General features: G+C 40.7%; 1 protein-coding gene and 2 long non-coding RNA genes across 7 annotated transcripts in view; 2 read left to right on the top strand and 1 right to left on the bottom strand.

Moving 5' to 3' along the window:
• dlgap2a (discs, large (Drosophila) homolog-associated protein 2a) overlaps positions 1-22,230 on the bottom strand; it is a 140,961-nt gene that overhangs the window by 97,623 nt on the left and 21,108 nt on the right. For 2 of the 5 annotated variants that reach the window (XM_028970973.1, XM_028970963.1), the window contains exon 1: positions 396-780. The exons of the other annotated variants lie outside the window; for them this stretch is intronic. The gene's annotated coding sequence lies outside the window, so the exon portion shown is untranslated. Of the gene's footprint in view, positions 1-395; positions 781-22,230 lie in introns of those variants that run through there. 5 annotated transcript variants of the gene reach the window in all.
• LOC114785166 (uncharacterized) lies at positions 874-10,265 on the top strand. Its single transcript, XR_003749021.1, has 3 exons — positions 874-904; positions 7,396-7,580; positions 9,181-10,265. It is a non-coding gene; the product is annotated as an uncharacterized LOC114785166 (long non-coding RNA).
• On the top strand, positions 10,369-15,792 carry LOC114785164 (uncharacterized). The gene is made up of 3 exons (XR_003749020.1): positions 10,369-10,911; positions 13,466-13,744; positions 13,973-15,792. It is a non-coding gene; the product is annotated as an uncharacterized LOC114785164 (long non-coding RNA).

The following is a 22,230-nucleotide window of genomic DNA, read 5'->3' on the forward strand; positions in this document are numbered from 1 at the left end:
TTTTATTAAAACATAAAAACACTTACAGCATCTGAAACATAACATTTTATTGTAAATGTCACTTCAGTGGAAAAGGGAAGGAGCATCAGAGGGCTGAGTCGTGAGGCAAGTGTCCATCAGAAGGTACCCAGACACATAAATACAGCAACACGCAGCGCCGCTCACGAGCTGCTTACCCTCCCATCAAAATGTCACCTCAGCACAGAGCCAGCGAGTAACTCTCAGCCTCCGCACGCGCGCCCGTTCCTGTTTACTGTTGGTATTCTACATCCACGAGACAGCAGCAGCGCAACTGAGAGGGAATCTGGAGCTGCGCCGTAGCAGCATGGAGCGGGCGCCTCTGACTCGATCATGCTGCTGCTGAGGAGAGGAAGTAGGAGCCAGAGCAAACTTACCTGGCAAGATCTCTGGATACAGGTGACATCGGAGCAGGCAGGATGCTCTCTGACACAATGACGGACAGGATCAGGCTCATGGGTGGGAGTGGTCTGCTCAGAACCTAACCGCTGACAGACGATGTTTCTTTCAGCCTTCAGTCATTTTCTTATTTGTATCTTTTTTTTTTTTTTTTATCCAGACCCTCAGGAGCGGTCAGGGAGGAGGAAGGAAATAAACAAAATTGGAAAAAAAAGAAAAAAGGGGAAGACCAGGATGCTTTGCCCTCTGCCACAGGCTACTTCTCAGCTTGCCGTTGGACCCTCCACTGCAGCACAGCTCAAAAGGCAAGCGCTCAAGCTCTGTCTGCTCTATGCAAACCCGGCTACACACAAAACCTGGAGCTGGACTCTAGCACGGGACTGTCTTGCTCTCTCTGTGTCTCTCCCTCCCACATCCACACTCTCACTACCTCTCTCTTTCCCTCATACAGACGGCGGTGTTCGTTCAGCCCCTAAAGAACAGACAGGTAACCTCACATCTTGTTTTTTTTTTCAATCAGAATCCCCAGGTCTGTAAAAAAAAGGGAAATATACGAGGAAAAAGGAGGGAAAAGCTATTAAGGTGACATCATGCTGACATCACATCCTAACATGGACAACTTCCCGTGTTGACAACTGCGTCGGCGTCTCTCTCTTCAGCTGTGAGCTTAGAGAGTGACAGCTCTCGCTCCCTGCATATGGCCATCGGCTGAGCTGAGTGTCACTAGGCACTTGCTTTGCAGAAAATTACATAAACGGAAGGTTTGAAAATGGTCACGCAAAAAAAAAAAAACATTTCACCTCATCTGCACACACAGAACGCATAAAGCCGTTCAGGTGAAAGGCTAGAATATCAATTAGATTTTTTGGCCATGAATAATCTCTATTGTAGAGCATATGGACAGCCGCTCATCAGGCCAATTTTGATGGGGTGCATACATAATAGGATCCTGCCTGTTATTTAATTTTTTTTTTCTAAGACAGGATTAAAGGCGCCCTGCCATACTGAATCAAGGTTGGTCAGAAAAAGCTCACGCAATGGCCCTCCATGATTAACAGTGACAGTCAAAATGGAGGAGCTGTCAATCCGAATATACTCTCTCCAGACATCAAGACCGGTCTAGCCCCACTGCATGTAAATGACCTGAAAGAGGACAGATTTATGTCTCTGTTGGAAATTTTTAGATTGTTCTTCACACCCCATGGATGAATACATTTACAAAATGTATATGTTGCATGAGTTGGCGCATACATTAAAACATACAACATGGTTTTGTTAAACTACCTCAGACTAAAGCAAATAATGTACTCTAAGTATATTTTATTGTAGGGGAATTTAAGTAATCTCATGCACTGGTCTGTTTATGTATGTATAGGTGGAATGCGGCAAAAAAGTATAAAGTTTTACATTACATCATGTTAGAGGTTCTGTTTAGATATCAAAGAAACTTGGGTTTGGCTGTCTCACTAACACAAAAGCATTTTGTAATTGCAACTGCCTATGGTTGCACAGCGGGTAGAGTTTGAATCCTAGTTCAGACCACCTTGTGTTTGAGTGAGCTTGCATGCTCTTCCTGTGTTGGTTCGGGTTTCCTCTGGGTTCCTCTGGATCTCAGTAATTTCTTTTTACTAGAAGACCTAAGAAGGTGAGGATGATTGTGTTGCGACAGAAGGTTAATCCAAAACATTAAGATGACATAATAATCCAGCACCAGGCTTTATGATCTTTTAATACATTTACAGCATTTATCAGACGCCCTTATCCAGAGCGACTTACAATCAGTAGTTACAGGGACAGTCCCCCCCCTGGAGCAACTTAGGGTTAAGTGTCTTGCTTAGGGACACAATGGTAGTAAGTGGGATTCGAACCCGGGTCTTCTGGTTCACAGGCGAGTGTGTTACCCACTAGGCTACTACCATGGTTATATTCCTTTGTTCCTTATGACCTAGCACTAGAATTACCAGTATATGATATAGTTTTAAAGCTAGCTAAAATAAGTAAACTCCTTAATAAAAGACATTTACCCCAGCGACTGGGGATACACGTGACTGTATCTCTTGGTACTGACATTGTGTTCACTTTTATTGCACTTTATATGGAATTCAGAACAGCTACAGGTTCTTAAGAACTCTTCTTCACTCTGCTCCACATAAACCAATTCACTTAACTAATAATTAATATGAGCAGATAACACATCCCCCATTCCTGGGATTACTATTTGACTAGTTCAGAATATGCTCAGAATATTTATTACTCCGATTTATCACATGGGTAATGATGATAGAAAATATGATAAATGCTGATAAATGAGAATATTTCCATACATGTACTCATAATTAAACCAAATCAGTTACATAAACAGTAAATACTGCCTAAATAAAAACCATCACACAACCATCAACTTGTTGGAAAACTTTCACAGACAAATACTAAGCAGCCAGCGCGGGCTTTTCTCCTGATTGATACTTTTTCCTGGGTTAAATGGAGTCCTACATTCAGGGCCTAAGGCGCCACAACGCAAAACATCTAATAACCACTTTGCTGAGATGGTGCTCACTCTGACAATATGCCATTGCCTCCCATCCCACCCCAGAGAACCTGATAGATCTATTTCTCTCAGAAACATTCATTTTATGGGCCAGACTCCTACGTGAAACCATCTTCATGGCACACAGTACAAAAATTTCAGATTACCCCCGCTTCTCATCAAAGATGATGAAAACTGCTTCTCCAAGTCAAATAGCAAAGTAAATATTGTACTTGCTCAATATACACAGACATCACCAGATTGGCTACTGCACAGAGCCTCCCTGACACTAATGAAATGAGGTTAACATCAGCTTCAGATGTAGCTTCAGTAAACTAATACAAATCATGCAAATGGTGTCACACAGATGCACACAGACAAACATATAGAAAATTTACATTTTTATTTCAAATAAGTGGTAACAGTTGATGAAATACACCTCTGGTTCGCAAACCTTGCATTGTGCATGTTCAGATCATGTCCAGTGTAGTATATATATATACTACACTGTATACTATAGTTCTAATAAATCATACAAAGCACTCTTAGCGCATCATTCCATATTCAGCTGGTTTACTGTTGCAACATAGTCACATGGAACCTGAATGTGGACTGAATGGCGTTGCATAGCAACAACACCAACAATATGGGGAAATATTTCATTGCTTTCATACATTCAATGTATTTTTTAATTTAGTAATTGCATTAATAAGATGCTGTTATAAATAAAAAAAAAGATGAGTCGTCTGTGATGCTGATATTCACTGTGATAACATTCCATGCCATTCAATTCTGATAATGGCCATGTCAGTGCATATATATATACACACACACGCACACACACACACACACACACACACACAGGAACCCTGGGGCAATCACAGCAAAGAGGTGGGGTGTCCCACATAAAACATTACTGGCATAAACGGAATGCTTATTTTTCACAGATATCTGAACCAAACGCACCTGGAATTTGATGCAAAATCACAAACACTTAAAAAAAAAAGAGTACAATCATCCAGTCATCCAACGGCAAGGAGAACACTTTCCATTTCTATTCTGCTGTGAAGATGAGCAGCCATCTGATTTGAAACTCATGTTACTATTGACCACGTCCACAGTTCAACATGTAAATCTGATTATTTTGTGTAACATTTGAACAATCTCTGACTTCAGGCTTTAAGGCTCTGCAGCTGTTCAGACAGAGACAACTGACCTCCTAGTAGTTGAGTTATGAGGCCATTCAACTTCCGATTACCACAGAGGGAGTCTAAATCTAATTTCCGTGCCCTGCATGCAGAGGGTGTACCTTTCCTAAGGTAAAATATCTTCCTCCTATATATGAACTTTAGAAATTACTCAACTGAGGATGGCAACCATCAAGTCAAGGTCTATGGCCGCTATGGCTGCTTTTCTCTCCAGCATTAACCTTTGGCAAGGGGAAATACAAAGCCCTCAGATTCAGTCAAATAATAAATAGTAGCCAGGTCCAGGTAAATTGCTGTCCAGGTACAAACTGGATTTTATTAGCAAAGTGCAAATAATTAGCAATTCCAGCAGCAAACTACAAAAGGCTAGACTATATATATTTTTTTTTAAGGCAAAACTAAATGTAAAATAAATTACAGTATTGGGAAGAGTGTGGGTAATAAAAATTCTTCTGTTAATGTAATGTTCCATTCCAACATTCTATTAAATACAGTAATTGCTGTGAGACAGTAAGTGGAACTTCTTTTTCTTTCAAACTTATTTAGGGGCTGAGAAGCTGTGCGTCACATGTTTTTTTCATGGTCAGCTGTGATGAAGTCATTGTTATGTGCAGTCACAAGTAGCTTATTACTTTTTGTCAAACAGTTGTTATAGCAGCATGATTAGGTCTGCTAATATCCAATTAATCTTTTCATTTACCAGTAATAATAATATTGAACACCAACTACTTCAAATGTAGTTCATTAACAGTTTACAGTTGCCTAGCAACATATCTGCAAAGGCAATGTCATGCCATGTTGGGTTGAGGAGAGAGAGGTGCAAACGCTTGACACTGAGTAAAAGAACTGATGTTTTAATAAGCGATAATAAGCAGGACCCAACATTCATGCGAATGAGTGATACTCGGGTGAGCCCAGGGGCACAGAGGCTTCCCATGCAACCTAAAAGCATCTCTTGGCATATGAATGTATTATTCAAGCAGTGTGTGCAGTAGTGAGGTGTTTTCCAGCGAATGTGAATAAGGATCAGCCAATCAATGTCAATGAGTCTTACTTAAAAACACTCAAATCAACCGCAAAACACTTCTTCAACTTTCTTCAGAACTCCCATTTGTGCTACAGTCTGCTTTTCAGATTTTTGCATTAACAAAGATGATAAACAGCCCAATACAGTTTATTGCAAAATGGATTGTCACTATAATAAACACAACAGGCAATCAGTAAATCTTCTACTAAGGTTCATTAATGTACTTTTAGCTGCTTCTGCTTCTTTGTATTTTTCTAACATCTGGTGGCATGACAGTCTGGCGATTATTATGGGTCATGTGAATATTCGTTTTTTGTTTTGTTTTGTTTTGTTTTTTTTCTGCAGTTTCTTCAAACCTGATAATGAAGGTAGAGCTGTTTGGGCTATTTGTTTTTCCTGTTAATATTCCAGCCCAGGCACAGTTTGTCATTCCTTCGTTTTTTTAAATATCACTCAGTAACATTGCTTTTGTACAGCATTAGATGCAAGCAATTGTATTTGAGAGCATGACACATCCTAACTTGTTATTTCAGTATAAATGTAACCTACAGATCAGCCACGAGTGATGACATCCCATGGTGATAAACTGTCGTCCTCACCAGCAGAAATGTTGTTTTTGTTTCAATAGATTGTGTTCCATGTTCACCAGTGTGGGTGAATGAGGGAATGCTTTGTAGGTCGATTTTTCTGTGATTTGAATGTGGGAAGGACTTGTGATGCTGGCTTGTTGTTACTCAAAAAGTCCACAGAAGGAACAAGAGGGCTTTATCTGACCTGAGCACCAGTCTCCTGTGCAGCAGTCAACACTGGGTAAAATAAATGTGTAATATGAGTAAATCAGCAGACAGACATAAAAATAGTCAGGCCTGCTGATGACAAATCAACTTCTCAGCATAATGCCAGAGACAGAAAGTGAGGGACTGAGTCACAGATCCTGTAGCAAAGACAGACATACAGACACAGTGACAGACAGACTCTGGCACATCCACTCGAAGCGACTGGTCTATGGGAAAGCTGTGAATACCTGACACGTAGTAAAAAGAGGTTGTAGAATGCAAGTTATAAGATATTCACATTGATTTTTTTGTACCAGGACGTGTCACCAGAGTTGGTTTGTGCCAAGACTCCAGTGCCATGGACTCTCCGTTGGGCTTTTGCAAGCATCCTAAACGAGTTTGCTTTCCTGTTGACTGATATATGTGCATGAGGCAGGGTGGGTTATCTGCTCCATAGAATATCCAATGTTAACACTGATAACTGTATTATTTATTATTTAAATTCAGTTTTAAAGCAGTTTATTAAGATATTGCTCAAATCCAGTCTTTATTCAAGCTTTGTTTTGTGACGACCCCTTATGCCCCTTCAGGTCACCTGTCAGTGAACGGGCAGGACTGGAAGTATTTACATTTACAGCATTTACAGCATTTATCAGACACCCTTATCCAGAGTAGCGGTTAAATAATTATTGATTACACCTGTATAAGGGTGAGGATATAAAAGGGGCTCACTTAGACACACTTGTCTTGGTTGGTGTAAAATCCTTCTGATTTTCTTCCCCTCATGCTAGATCTTATTTGAAGATTTTTGAAGATATTTGAAGATTGAAGATTTATTGTCATTTCAGCTTCAGTACATACGAGTTAGACAGTACAGAGCGAAATGAAACAACGTTTCTTTGTCTGATTGTCCTATATGGCTCCCTGCATGACTAAGAATTACTCTTACTTTACTTTTTTCCCCAGATATTGCCGTATTTGTTCCTTTTTTTTAATTTTGATTTTCCAACAAATTCATGTGCTTTAAACCCTGAACTTTGTCTCTTTTATGTTTTCTCTAGACATGGTTATGGTAATGCTTGCAAAATGTTGTAAAAAAGCATATTATTAAGAAACATTAAGTAATTGGAATCAGCCAACTCAGATCCATTTCCTTAGATGGCTTTAATGTTTACTGTAATGAATGCAATAAAATAAAAACTAATCCATAGGTTAGGAAAACATGTTTGTGGGAATGCTTCCATTTCTTGCAAGAAGTCACCAATTCTGGTTTATCATGTATGTCTAGACCGTTATTGCAATAAACTCAGCATGATAAAATGCAGATTACTGCGAATGTTATGCTACTCTTTTTCCATAAATAATTATGCAGCAACAGAGTACATCATTGACCAGAAGACAAAAACTCAAAAAACATTTTATTCTTTTTGTTTTGAACAGAACAAAAGCCTCAAGCTGTTGGCATGTGCTAAGGCGCCTGCACATGCCTGTAGTCATTTTTGTCCAGATGACTCAGTGAAGCTACAGACTCCTGTCCCAGCACCAATTTCCCATCCCACATCGATCAATTATTTATTCCACATCTAATCCACAAAAGAAGTCTCAACCACATAGCTTGTACATCGGTGAGAAAACTGTGACCACGGCGTTTCATCAAAATAACCAGCAGGAAAGCTCTAGTTTTACAGTTACCACGGACATCTTAATTCACTTGTCACGACCAAGGAGGGGAGTGATGAATGATCATCAACGGTCTTGAAAAAAGGAACAGTGTTTATTGAAGACGTAGAAAAACGGGAAAATGATCCGCCACACTTAGCACTGAACAATGTCCTTCTGTGCTCAGATGAGTGTCAGTCAGACTCCACAAATCTGGTGCCTTCATTGGTGAGGATATAAGTCCTCCGCACACACGCAGCCCAGCACTCTCCTGCGGCTTACTCACTCTCCTGTATGACACAAAGAGCAGAAAAACTCTAGTACAGCACAATCCATTATGAAACACACAGGGAAACCTCAATATGAGTGTTGAAGGACGGGTCTGTAGACTCCGGATCTCATGGGATCTATGAAGGATGAACACACAATGCTCATCACACCGGGGAGGATGCCTATTCATGCTGATGGGACCTGGGAAGGGAACACAATAGGGAACCCACAACCCAGAAGAGTGAAATAGGTACCGCCAAGTGCACACTACACGATTGGGATTTAGCCAGGGCATCCACGGATACAGACAACATGTCACACTGACACAGACAGAAACCCTAATACTCCGGCGAGGGGGAGCGTGTCGATGGGGGTATAGTTGGCACGTGTCCATTCTATGTCCCAACAATCTTCAGCCGAAACAAGGCACCAGTCCATCAGAGGGTGAACGCATGCAAGCATAAATCTCATTGTTTTTCATGAAATGTATCCACTGTAATGTAACATTCATATGCAGAAGAACTTAAACCATGCAGGCTGCTCAAATAGTATTTTCACAACTTGTACAATAATCACTATCAATTTCTTGATCATGATATGTGATCAATTAGCTGTAATATCCACACACCAAGATACTTCATCAGACCTTTATTTGTGAGAGGATGCTAAAGCACACCAGGGCCCACCAGGTCGGGGCTGTCGGGGCAGTGGTGGCCTAGCGGTTAAGAAAGTGGTCCTGTATTCAGAAGGTTGCCAGCACTGAGGTGCCACTGAGCAAAGCACCGTCCCCACACACTGCTCCCCAGGCGCCTGTCATGGCAGCCCAATGCTCACTAAGGGTGATGGTTAAAAGCAGAGGACACATTTCACTGCGTGCACGTGTGCTGTGCTGCTGTGTATCACAATGACAATCACTTCATTTTCAGGTTGGGATTTGAGCCCAGCAGTGTGTAGACTCATACATTGATGCTGAGATTCATGCTGAGATACATTCAACTGAGATTCTGAGACTTGGCATATTTTTTAAGCCTCTTCATTTGAGACAGCCATTAGGGCAACACTCCAGAGTTGGACACTGTCTTAACTCTTGGCACTGCATTTTGCCTGCAATAGCTAATGATTTAAAAAAGTTGCTTGAGTAGAGATCTCTATCTGAGATTTTGTGCACTTCATGAGGTTTAAACAGATATAATTTTGGTATATACAGGTATATACAGATATAATTTTGTCTTTGGAGCACTAGAAATAATTGCTTCAGCACAATCACAAGGCTAAGGTTGCCTGTTCTTTTTCTAGGAATGGACTGAAATCTACTGGAGGATTACAGGAAGAAGAGCAGGAGTCCCGCAGCTCCAGAAGGTGGCGGCGTCCCTCTGTCATGAAGCTCAGAGAATGCAGGTGCGAAAGAGGCAAGAGGAATATTACTGTATCTTTAAGGACACAAACGTATACAGCAAATATGTCTGTATTTAGTACCATCACCACACACTGCCCCCTGGGCGCCTTTCATGGCTAACCACTGCTTACTAAGGGTTATGGGTTAAATGCAGAGGACATATTTCGCTGTGTGCACCATGCACTTTGCTTGCTGTGTATCACAATGACAAAAAAACAATCACTATGACTTCCAAAAGTAAAACTGGGCTGGGCTAAGGCTATGGGTGTTAAGGCCATGCAAATCACATTTGATTATGTTTATCACTGCACTGTAAAATATTTCGTTTTTAAAGACTTGTTATATTCTCACAAGATGCAGATGTCTATGGTGCACTGAGAGAAATCAAATCATTGAGATAATCATAATTGAATCAAACCATGAGACAGGTGAAGATTCACACCTCTAGCTATATGTGAGGCAAATTGCAACAATAAAAAAACTAAATGTGGTGGGAAAGACGTAATGATATGTCATTAGGTTGTATGTCAAGTAGCTAAATGCGTTGATGAGATTGCATCTGCATCATTTGCACCATAATCCCCTCTATTACCTAAGAAGCCCCTTAACCATCTGTTAGAATTTCTTCGGTGAGGATGCTGAAATCATTGTCACAAAAACTTTTCATCAATTCTTTCTTTTCTTTTATTTATACCCTGCAGATTCTCAAATATATTTTAAAATCATGTTCCATTCAGATTGCATCATTCCTTAGCAGTAGCTCTTTTTTGCCAGTAACAACCCTGAGGGTCTTCCTTCCATTTACATAAAGATGCCGGTGCCTAAGCCTCTGTCCCAAAACGTGTCTGTTGCCTCTTTGTCATTGCTTGTCTTCTGACATACACACAAATCAGCACTGACCACACCCTACATCAAAAATAAAAATAAAGTGAAGTGATTGTCACTTGTGATACACAGCAGCACAGCACGGTGCACAAAGTGAAATTTGTCCTCTGCATTTAACCCATCACCCTGAGTGAGCGGTGGGCAGCCATGACAGGCACCCGGGGAGCAGTGTGTGGGGACGGTGCTTTACTGAGCAAAAGCCACTGAGCAAAGCACCGTCCCCACACACTGCTCCCCGGGCGCCTGTCATGGCTGCCCACCGCTCACTCAGGGTGATGGGTTAAAAAGTGTTATATTACATAACATACCAATCATATTACATTGATTTTTATAATGTTTACGTGTCTTTACACAATGCAAAGCAGAGTCTCCACTAGTCTCCCCACAAGGAAAGGGGATACCCAGGCACAGGTAAGTCACCAAAAAACAGTTTTATTGAATTACGGGACAAACAAACATAAAGGAATCTACTTTGGGGAAGGGGAAGAGGGAACAGGAAAAGGGAAAGCTCACACTCCACACACCCCCACCTCTGAAAACACAAAACATCAAAACCCTTAATACAAACATTGGAACCTCAGGCCATGACTCCGACCAAATGCTGATGAGGACTGCTCTGGGACCTGCCTGTGGCCAAACGGCTGGAATTCACATGGAAGTCCGTGCCAACACGTCCCTGTGGCCACAGCACAGACAGACAACATGTGACAGAACAGCAAGACCGTCTATTAAAGGAAAGGAAACAGGTGAGGGGATCAGGAGGGGGCGTGGCCTGCACTCAGTGCCCCGGGACCGGTGATCACACCCACTGACCCTGGCGGCCTAACGAATTTACTGGATTAAAAAAACACATTTTCAATAAAATCTATGAATGTACAATACATGTTTTTTACATGTTTTTTATAATCACAGTCAATGCAATAACAAGTAGATATGGTGCAGGAATATAAAAAATATATTAGGACACTTTTAATATGCAGGAACAAGAGGTTGTTTTATGGCTTTAGACATGCCACATGTCCCAAGGAACAACATAATCAAGTTTCTCATCAACAAGCAAAAATGATCCGCACAAGGCAGGAAGTGCAAAAAGTAAGAATATAGTTCCAGTAGTTCTGCTCCGAACACTTTTTTTTCAAGAAAGATGTCTCTGTGTTGCCCCAGTGCTCCACAAATATCTCAAATTGTTGTTCTTTTCTGATCTGCATGAAGGGCACACCCCCTGTTTTTGACAAGTCAGCAGCAATGTGAGTGAAAAAGGAAATGTCAGGGTTCAGCTGCACCCTCGGGGCCTGATTAACTAAGGTTTAGGTGGCCTTTATGTAAAAGCAGCAAAGACAAGTAAAGGAAATATTGCCACTTAATTTCACTGAAAATGGTGCACAGGGATTTGCTGGCTTTGAACAAGATCTTGTAGGACTGTCAAAATGAAAAGCATGCGAGAAATGTCCCTCAAGAGGCTGAAAATGGTCACATCTGCTCTACCTCGTGTGTAAATGTCTGCATAATGCATCCACGGAATTTCTGACTTTACTCAAAGTAAAATGTGCAGCAGGAGATAAATGTGCTGTGATCAGTGGTGCACATATTCACTCTTCAAATGTAACAGCTTTCCTCAGTTCGGGAATTCTGAGCCATTCTGAAACACTTTGAGTAGAGTGCATCAAACAGTGGCTTTAAAGACACACACAGTCTTCAGCAATATTTTATGTGAAATGTTTGAAAATGTCAAAACAGGAAACCAATTCTTCTCTCTTGGCTCACTTAATGTGCTTTAATGCAGATAAATGATTGGCTGATATTTGTGCACTTGTCCACATTTTATGCAATCAAAATGTGCAATATAAGGTGCTTGCTGCAACCTTAAAGGGCACAACATTAATAATTCTATTTGATATCAGTTTCACCGGTGATTTAACACATTATTGTCAACATCCTTTAACCTTGAATGTAATTTCTTCACATGCATCTTTGTATTCTTTTAAAAAGCAAGTAATTTCTGCTTGCACATATCCCCTTAATACTTTCTGTAGTATTTGAAAAATTTATTTTAATGGTTTTCATGACACACACACACACATACATACACACACACACTACAGAAGTGGACATAGCACACATCAGACAAGTGTACCTCTGTCTATTTACACATTGTCAAGAGGAGTCACTGTATCAATAAGAAGGGGCGTATTTGAACCTCCCTTTACACCTGAAGAGTAAACCTATTATAGGTGTCAGACCAAAGGTTGCCATCTCTATTTCTGATGGATGATGCACAATGGTGTTACCACTGGACAGATCAAGATGTTATAGTTTAGGAATTAACTTAAAATAAAATTAAAGGTAAATGTGTTATGATAAATGTGTCAATATAAAGGGGTCAATATAAAGGGGTCATTTTAAATTCCCTTTCTTATGGATACAGTGACTCCTGTTGACAACATGTAAATAGAGAGGAACACTTGTCTGATGTCCACTTCTGTAGAGTGTGTGTGTGTGTGTGTGAGAGAGAGAGAGCGAGAGAGAGTGCATGTTTTCTGTTTAGATCCAACTGTTCGTCTTGTCCCTAGACTGGTAAATACTGCCCTCGTATTATACGCCTGTCAGGTTGTCTGGTTTGTGACATCTGCACTAATTATTTCATGCCATTAGTATAACTACACACACATTTTATTGCACCCACACACAAACAGTAGCTGGATGTATCATACCTGCCCCACACCCTTCATTTATGGCCTCGATTTGAGGAACTAAATTCTGTATTAGGGAATGTTCTTGGCCCAGGGCCGGCTGTAAAAAATAATTAATGATTGATGTGTTTAAAGCAAGCGCTCTCACACACGCTTAGCCCTGGAAAGCTCGGCCACCATCGTAATCTCGTAATGAGGGTTGCCCTTGAGTTGATTAATTACACCAATGCCGATGCAGGTATTTCAACGTGAACATGCTCGGTGAGCAATTGTAATGACACAGGCCGATAGTCAGTGCTCCCTGCTATGAGTGTAATGCAAACTACACCATATATGATCTGAAGAATGGGGACTTCCTCCATATTTCATATTTCAACATGAGAGTGGCGCATGCCATGCTCGGTGAGCAATTGTAATGACACAGGCCGATAGCCAGTGCTCCCTGCTACGAGTATAATGCAAAACGCACCATATATAATCTGAAGAATGGGGACTTCCTCCATTAGCATAACATTATCAAAAACTGTCTCCTTCGCTCCAGTCCTGTTCGTTTTCTATGGTTGAATCTCTCCAAATTTCTCTTTCTCTCTCTCTGTCTTTGGCGGTGGAGCCTCTCCAAATAGCAGCCGCCCTCGATCGGCCTCTGCCGTCTGTGGTGCGAGAGTGATGCATTCTGAAGCCGCTCAGCCTGCGGACTGCTTCACGGGAACCTTGCACCAGCCTTCTCGTTCCCCCACTGAGCCAACACGTCATCCACTTTCAGACATCTAGAGCTGGCCAGGAGCGCTCGCCTTTCAGGTTGTCTTCTATCTTGTCCACCACTTGACAAGGAGTTTGTTAAAAACCACAGGAGCTCGCATCTTGAGCCAAGGCAAAGACTCACCACATGGTAGGTTTTAACGCTGCACACATAAATCAGACAAGATTCAGTCACAAATACATTCTTCTTAGAAACTCATACCCTGCCACACGCTATTATTTAGATTCTACAGCAATTAGAGTCCATTGTCATCTTCAAACATGCACATGACATCAAAAAGTAATAATTGGGATATTGTGATAATTTGGTATATATGCCGGTACTCAGATGATTTAATTTTATTTTATTGCCATATAGTGTTGCTGAAGCCAGACATGACCAACTGAAGCAATCCCAGATCACAACACTGCTTTCCCAGGCTTGGTCAGTAGATGCAATACATGATGGGTGATCATTTTGCTTCACAAGCTAACCTCCTTTTCTAGGATTGTGATCAAACCAAATAATGAAGTGTTCTCCGATCATGGTGATTAAAGGTTGTCTACAAGACTGGTTTTCCTGCTGAGGAGATGATTCTCCAGCATCCTTCCAGGTTTTAATAATTCAATTCACACCGTAAAATCCAATTTTATTATTGATGGAGGCCAATATTTGACCCACCTGAAATGCAGCGACATCTTTTCCTCAGCCATGGGATCATGCTTATTTAAGACAGGAGAAAGTATTCACTGAAGCAATTTAGATGAAATCATTTTGCCAGCTGAAACATATTTTCACTTCAATTAAGCATTTAACCTCAATGCTATGCAACAATTCCATATATGCACAAAACAAATGTTACACTTAATATGACATTTAACGTGTTAAAACAGCAGAGACAGAATTTGTAGTCTGTATTACAGAATTATCATTAAACAATTGAAATGACAGTCTGTCTCCTCCCTTTGCTCCAAATACAAACTCTTTACAAACCCAAGAATCTCCCTGACCAGCACTAAAGCCTGTGCACTGGGATGCTCTGATAAGCCAATCATACAAATGCTGCACTTTCTTGGTTCAAGTGGAACAATGCGGGCCAAAGCTTTGGAAGTCTCTGCTGAATGGGATCCTAAAAACAACCCATTCAGCATTCTCTCATGACATTATCTCATAATGGAGGACCTTTGGGGAACTCTGAATTGCAGCACTAATATCCAGAAACCTTGTCAGGTACTGATGCTCAAGTATAAAATCTGGAATAACCTTCATGTTATTATATGTTATACATGCTTTTCTATTATTCCAATTAGATTCAGATATGTTTTTTTCAGAATCTAATAAGCTAAAGGCAGCATGGGGCACAGCAGATTGCACGAATGAGGGAGAGAAGGAGAATGTTTCCTGAAGCTGCTTACTGTCCTTGTTTTGGCATATAGCACCATCTGATGGTGTTATTCAGAAATTCAGAACATGTTCACAAAAGCACAGCAAATGCAGTGAACTAATGCACACTCATAAATCACAAGAATTGTGATCACAAAAGGCACATCACAAAAGGATTTTCTGTAAAATCCAATTATCTTCTGAAAACACTATAGTATTATTAGAAGTTACTATAGAAACAGTCGACAGGGAAATCTGTATAATTTTTTCTGTACATATTTTTATAAAACTGATTTTATTTACACAATTTCAATCCACTCTATGATACACAATTGCCATTAATATGATGATAAAGAAATACAGAATGCAGACAAATGACTAATCAGATGCATTATGGTGCATCATAGTTATGCTGACAGAAGATGAATGTGTAAACGAGAGGAACTGGATGTGGTAGACTGTCTCGCAACACTACATCAGAAGCGTAGTCTCTTTTACAGCGGCTCAGCCATGAATCACAGTGCTGGCATATTATAAATATGTTTGATGAGAAACATTTACATTTGATTGTATCTCCCCTTATCGCCATAGCTGCGCTCTGACATTTTGATGTACAGAGGAGAGGAGAGAGTTGATTTACCCTCACATGAGTAAATAAATATTGTAGTGATGTTCTACTGCCTGTTAAAAATGTATTTGCTGTGTGAAATGCATTAGGCAAACTGGCACCAGCTTGTTCCTTGCATAATTGTAGATATGGACCTTTTATGGGTCTGGTTGAGTTGAATAATAGATCATGATTTCTAATGTTAGGTGCAGAGCAAACTGACTGTTCATTCACTTCAACTGTAGAGAGAAATTGAAATCACATAAAGCACAATTCTGTTTGAAATCAATGAGCTTTTATGCTTAGTAAGTGACTTAGTTACAATTATTTACTCTTTCTCTGCATAAAGCATGTTATGGATTAATAAAACGAGATGATTAATGATGAAATATTTAATGGTTTAATATTTACATGCTGTGAATTTTTAATTATTATAACTATAATATTGATACTGATTGTATGAACTGCTTGTATCAAAGAGAAGTAATAAGTGTAAACATTGTGCACAATCAGATTAAAAATTATATTCAGTCATATAAAACAACTGATGATATAAATGTCATTTCTACACCTATTTCTTAAAGCAGATTGTATGTTAAGTGTGTGTTTTATATATATATATATATATATATATATATACACACACACACACACACACACACACACACACACACACACACACACACACAATGAATATATTGAATATAAATAATATTTGTATTCAAGGTATCTACTATCAGAATTTGCCGGAAAATGGGAGAAAAAAGCAATTCCACTTGCTTTTAGTTTGACATTTATGTTGCATTCAGTTGAGTCAGATATGAATTCAAAGAGCAATGTTGAACCTTTTTTTGGTGAAAAGATATAAATCATTCAGCAGACATTAAAAGGCAAAAAAAATATGAACACTTCTCATATTTGCATTTTGCCTCTGGTGCAGCAAAACGAATTAAAGCTGAGTAACTCTACCTTTACTTTAAGCCCAAGGAGCAGATGATTCAGGGACAGGTGTGACTACGGAGATGGCATTACTCTAATGAGATCCTGGCATATGCCTTCATGGTGACGTTACGGATATATGCAGGTGTATCGGACAATAGATAAGTGCATGATCACAGCACATCTCAGTGGAAAGAAAGAATTTGCACAAAAAAATACAAAGCCCTTTAGAGGAAGAAAGGGTAGAAATTGTGAACAGACTTCAAAAAATGCTCTTGAGGCCTTCATGGCTTGTGGAATAGATGCACGCTGACAGGTGTCGTTGCTCCTCAGCATGTTCGCACAGGGGCAGCTAAAGACTTGTGCAGGTGCACACATCGTGAATCAGCCACAATAGATAACATGAGCCTGGTACCCACACCCCTGTCCCGCTTGTAACATTTCCCACCCTGGGGCGCCCCATCATACAGCAGCGAGGCTGGAAGCTAACACTGGCTGATGAGTTTGCCAGCGAGGGCACAAGTTCTTCCATTCCGCCGCCCAAGTCCCGAGCCAAGCAAGGGTGCTTACTCAGCAGGTCACTGACTCAACCACTGCCAGGTCACGCTCTGCATTTCCTTCACCATGACCTCTCCTGTTTGTCACATTGATTAGATTCACCACCTCTTCCCCTTCCCGTGTGCATGTGAAGAAGCTGATGAATAATTGATATTACATTGGCAAAGGAGCTCTTTACAGGGATAACAATGAAAGAGGCCAATCAGCTGCAATTGCGTGGAGGCTCCTGGAAATGCCCTGTCCTGTCCATATAAATCACATTGAGCAATGATTTTGCAGTAAAACAAAGTCACCTAGACTTCTCCCAGGCTGAAAAGTGCCCTAATCTTGCCGTGTATACACTTTAATCACCAACTCTGACCTCCCTCTCCATCGTCACCAGACACATTTCAGACTAGTGCTATAAAAAGAAACAGGCCTTCTGTGATGCTCTGGGCTGTGAAGTCATAATAACACGAAAAGGGCTGATTATAAAGTTAACATTATAATGCTTAGACACACACTCTCAGCATATGATGCTATTGCTCAGCTCTCTCAATTTAATCAAGGCCCAGGTCGTAGAATTATTCACGGCTTATTTTACTCCCCACAGTACAGATGTATCAGCTACTAAAATCATTGCTGGCTGAAGGCATGGTAATAAAACGAAAGGAATTTCTGTGCTGGGGTATTTCTCTTTCCGGGAAACAGGCACTTACATAAGGAGGAAAATAAAATGCATCGCCATGCATGTTTCTCTGGTCCCGGGGCATCAACAGATGATTCAGTTATACCAAGAAAAAAAAACATGCTGATCAACTCACTGAAAATCTGTGTGGCCGGTGGGGGTAAAGCTGAAATGATCTCTGTAAAAACTACAGATGCCACATTTAGCAAGGAACTAAAAGGAACCCCCTTTATCCAATAAAGGTGTGATATGGATACATTTGAAGCTTTCCAAATATACCAAACCAAATATAGACTTTTAGCTTAAAAATTAATAACTGAATGGTCTTTCAGCCCAGTAGGCAGAACTACATTGAAACTGCCCATCTCATGGTAATGCGGGCCATGAATCTCATTTACGGCATTTGTCAGGTTACATTTATAGCATTCAAATGCCCTTATCCAGAGCGACTTACAATCAGTAGTTACAGGGACAGTCGCCCTAGAGACACTCAGGGTTAAGCATCAGGGACACAATGGTAGTAAGTGGGGTTTGAACCTGTGACTTTGATGGTCTTCTGGTTCATAGGCGAGTGTGTTACCCGCCAGGCTACTACCACCCTCTGTGTTCCAGTCTCACACTCCTCTCACACAATCTCCCACACCACGCGGCTGAAAAATCCACTATGAAAAATTTACAGAAGCTTCAAGGTGAAAATTTTACAGGGGACATACAGAGAGCTAAATTATATGAGAGTCATATAGCAGGTACGCATGATAAAAGAACCGTACCACAGCGTCTTGACCATGATGCATCACCCCTCCATCAAAGAGCTCCTGTATTCAGACATACTGCTGTTCTCAACATTCTCCTTTCTGTTGGTCTTTACGACCCATGTTAAAATTAAGTTATCATGAAACCAAAGGTTCTCTTTTTTAGGTCTAGTGTTAAATACACTGGATAACAACCATTAAACCATTTTAGACTGGAATACAGTTAACACAGTGGTGTGAAGACAGGCAAAGAGCTGCCTCACTGAGAAGAACCTGCAATTTATGGCCGCTGATATACTCCTGTGGGAGATGATGCTGCCACGAAAAAAGGAAAGAAAACACAGCTTACGTGATTGGGGGGACACGGCCATACGGCTGTCACTGAACAGCCATCATACCCTCAGTTGAACACATCAAGATGACTGTGATGGACATCCTCACCATTTGACCATTTATATAGCAGCTGGACCAGGGTATTGTTTTTTGCAATTTTATACCCAGGAATCCAAAGAAACACTTTTTTTTTTTTGGTTGCCACATGGGGAATCACTGCAGATCTTTCTTTTAAGCAACTAGTATTTAGAAGATTACAGTGGTGGAACACATTAGTGAAGATGTGTGAAAACTGCCAAATACCAGGGATTTAGAAAAATGTCAGTATCACTGCTGGCATTAGAACTGCAGCTGGTCCCCGTTCTGCGTTTGTCCGCCTGATCCCGCCTCTGCAGGTCTGCCAGGATGGGCCAGGGCTGAGCACCTCTGCAGTGAGGCTGTTCTGCATGCACTACCTCAGCTCTCCAGAACTCTGCTCGGCATGGGCTGCCAGCCCCTAACAGGCTCAATGCGAGGTAAGAGAGTTCACTAACAGCCCGAATAACTGCTGGACCACCTCAGTCCTATAAAACTGGCATTACAAAAAAAAAAAAAAGCACAAACGGAAGGGACCACATATCCCATAGCTTTTTAGCTGCATGTTTCCCACGTTTATTTTATACACTATTCTATACCAATACTTACCAAAACTATACAGTATTTGCTTAAATAACATTAGCCAACCTAGCCTATCAAAATCTAAAATTGCTCCAGATGAATAATTGCACTGCTTTATGTTACCAATGTCAAGAGTCAGATCTTCAGAGAGGGATGAAGTGATTACGTGGTTTAGACGTAGTTCTGTCCAAAAACATTCCTTTCATTCCCAATTTCAAAACTCGGTTGTCATGTAATAGCAAAAAGTAAAGATTGATCAGTTACAAAAAGAAACATGTAGAGATGTGTGAGATCATGATTCCTTTTTTAATTGGTAAGTACAAAAAAATAGGCTAAAACAACTGATTACATTAATTAATGGGTCCTGTTGTCCTGTGATCAAACTGTATTGGCCAGGACAAGTGAGCAAGCAGGTGAAAATCAATTATCCAGCAGGCCGCTCATAAGAGGGAGCCAAGGCAACGTCAGCCACTAAGCGAAGCTCACGTAATGAGGAGAGAAATGAATGGTGACACTCCACAATTATTGCTGTGCTGGCAGAAATCGGGGAGTACACTCTTCACCAGGAAGCAAAACATGCTAAGCATGCGGATTAGCCCCAGGGAGAGGAACGGGAGACAGGAACTAACATTTGTGTTGAGGAACTGAAAAATGTATTATACGAAAGAGTGTGGCAGTGCATCGGTCGACCCTAAAGAACCGATATCTCTGCTTTATTTACAAACTATAACTTCTTATAGCTATTAAGAATAACAATTCACAGGAATGGATATCTTCAACATTTGTCCATTCGTGTAGGTGAAGGGGTCAAGCAGAGCTGCTGTCACCTGACGAGTAGAGTATATTCTGTGTCTTGTGTCCCACAGCTCAGTCTATACATGTGGAGACCAGAGCGGAGGCAGAGGGAAGGTCTTAAGTGAATGGCCACAGGAGGCAGAACCAGAACCTCACTGTGATAAATGGAAACATGCCCTAATGTTTGGGAGGGGGAGACTCAAACTAACATACAGCCTCGCTGTATGTTAATTACCTTCCACAGAAAATATTAAAAAGTGGGTGAATATTCCTGCACTCACAATAAAAGAGATTCCAGTATAAAGTGAGACGAAATGGTGAAAGCGCTGGACTCATAATTAATTATATTACATGATATTACAACTATAGCAGATGTTTGATTTTGTTTGATTCATGAATGTTCATTTGTTCAATTTTAAACACCATTGATTGGAGCCCGGATCCCTTGCGACAAAGACCCGCAACATAACCGCTTGACTATTCCTGCAACTTGACAGTCACAGCAAGGGTAGGGTCCTTGCGATTCAGATTACCCATTAACCTGGACACTAACACACAATAATGTATTCGTATTTTTCATAACCAGGACAGTGTCATTCGTGTTGCGCAACACACCAGTTAATATTGTCACCATGTCGTCTATGAACAGAGTGGTGCTGGTTGAAACGCGGATCTGCACCGAGGGGAGGAATCCAAGGGGAAGATTATGCCAGGTGAACCTTTGCAGGGACAGCGATTAAAATAAACCTATGAATCAGAAATTATCTGAAATAGTTCATGAACATGTGTTAAAAGCAATGTGAAATTATTTTTTAAGCACTACATTTACAATGTTATGGTTAGCGATTAGCATATTTGCTACAGTGGCTGCCATCAGCAGTGGATGATTTCTAGCAATTGTTGAAGTTCAATTCCCATTAACTTCAATGTTAACAATTGAATTGCTATTGAAGAGAATCCTGAACAGATTGAAAAAATATGAAAGTGATTGTCACATGTGATACACAGCAGCACAGCACACGGTGCACACAGTGAAATTTGTCCTCTGCATTTAACCCATCACCCTGAGTGAGCAGTGGGCAGCCATGACAGGCGCCCGGGGAGCAGTGTGTGGGGACAGTGCTTTTTCTCAGTGGCACCTAAGTGGCACCTTGACAGATCGGGATTCGAACCGGCAACCTTCTGATTACAAGGCCACTTCCTTAACTGCTAGGCCACCACTGCCCCAAGTGATATTCCAGTTCATATGACTGAATTGGAATATCACATCACTAGTATAAACTGGTGTGAATTACATGAACATACCATGAATATTGACAATGTAAGAGCGATTCAAAAATTGCCCCAATTCAGAATTCAAAAAACAATTATGAGTAAGCAGAATGTCTTATTCCTTATCTACAAAATATGAAGTTAATATTGTGAAAGGTGTTTATAGATATAATAATAAAAAGAAGAACAAATAAAAGAATTTTAGTTTACTTCCTGTGTATATGGAATGTGATGTGATGAGTTCTCATCACTATTGAACTGTACTGCCTATACAAAGTTGCTGCCATACAAGCGAAACTGTCACATGGAGCTCCCCCTGGTTGACACTATATTTGTGCATCAAGTTTCATCATTATACAGTTTATTCGTTTTTTGATGGTATATTCCAGCAAATAGACAGAGAAACAAAAATGTGACCTCTACCTTTAATAACAATAACTGATCATCAGTGTAACTGATTCTTACTCTAACAAACCAACTCTCAATATAGACACAGTATCAAAGGGGTGGTAGTAGCCTAGTGGGTAATACACTCGCCTATGAACCAGAAGACCCAGGTTCAAATCCCGCCTACTACCATTGTGTTCCTGAGCAAGACACTTAACCCTGAGTTGCTCCAGGGTGACTGTCCCTGTAACTACTGATTGTAAGTCGCTCTGGATAAGGGATCCAG

This window comes from Denticeps clupeoides, chromosome 1 (genome assembly GCF_900700375.1).
Source record: "Denticeps clupeoides chromosome 1, fDenClu1.1, whole genome shotgun sequence".
Taxonomy (NCBI): Eukaryota; Metazoa; Chordata; class Actinopteri; order Clupeiformes; family Denticipitidae; genus Denticeps; species Denticeps clupeoides.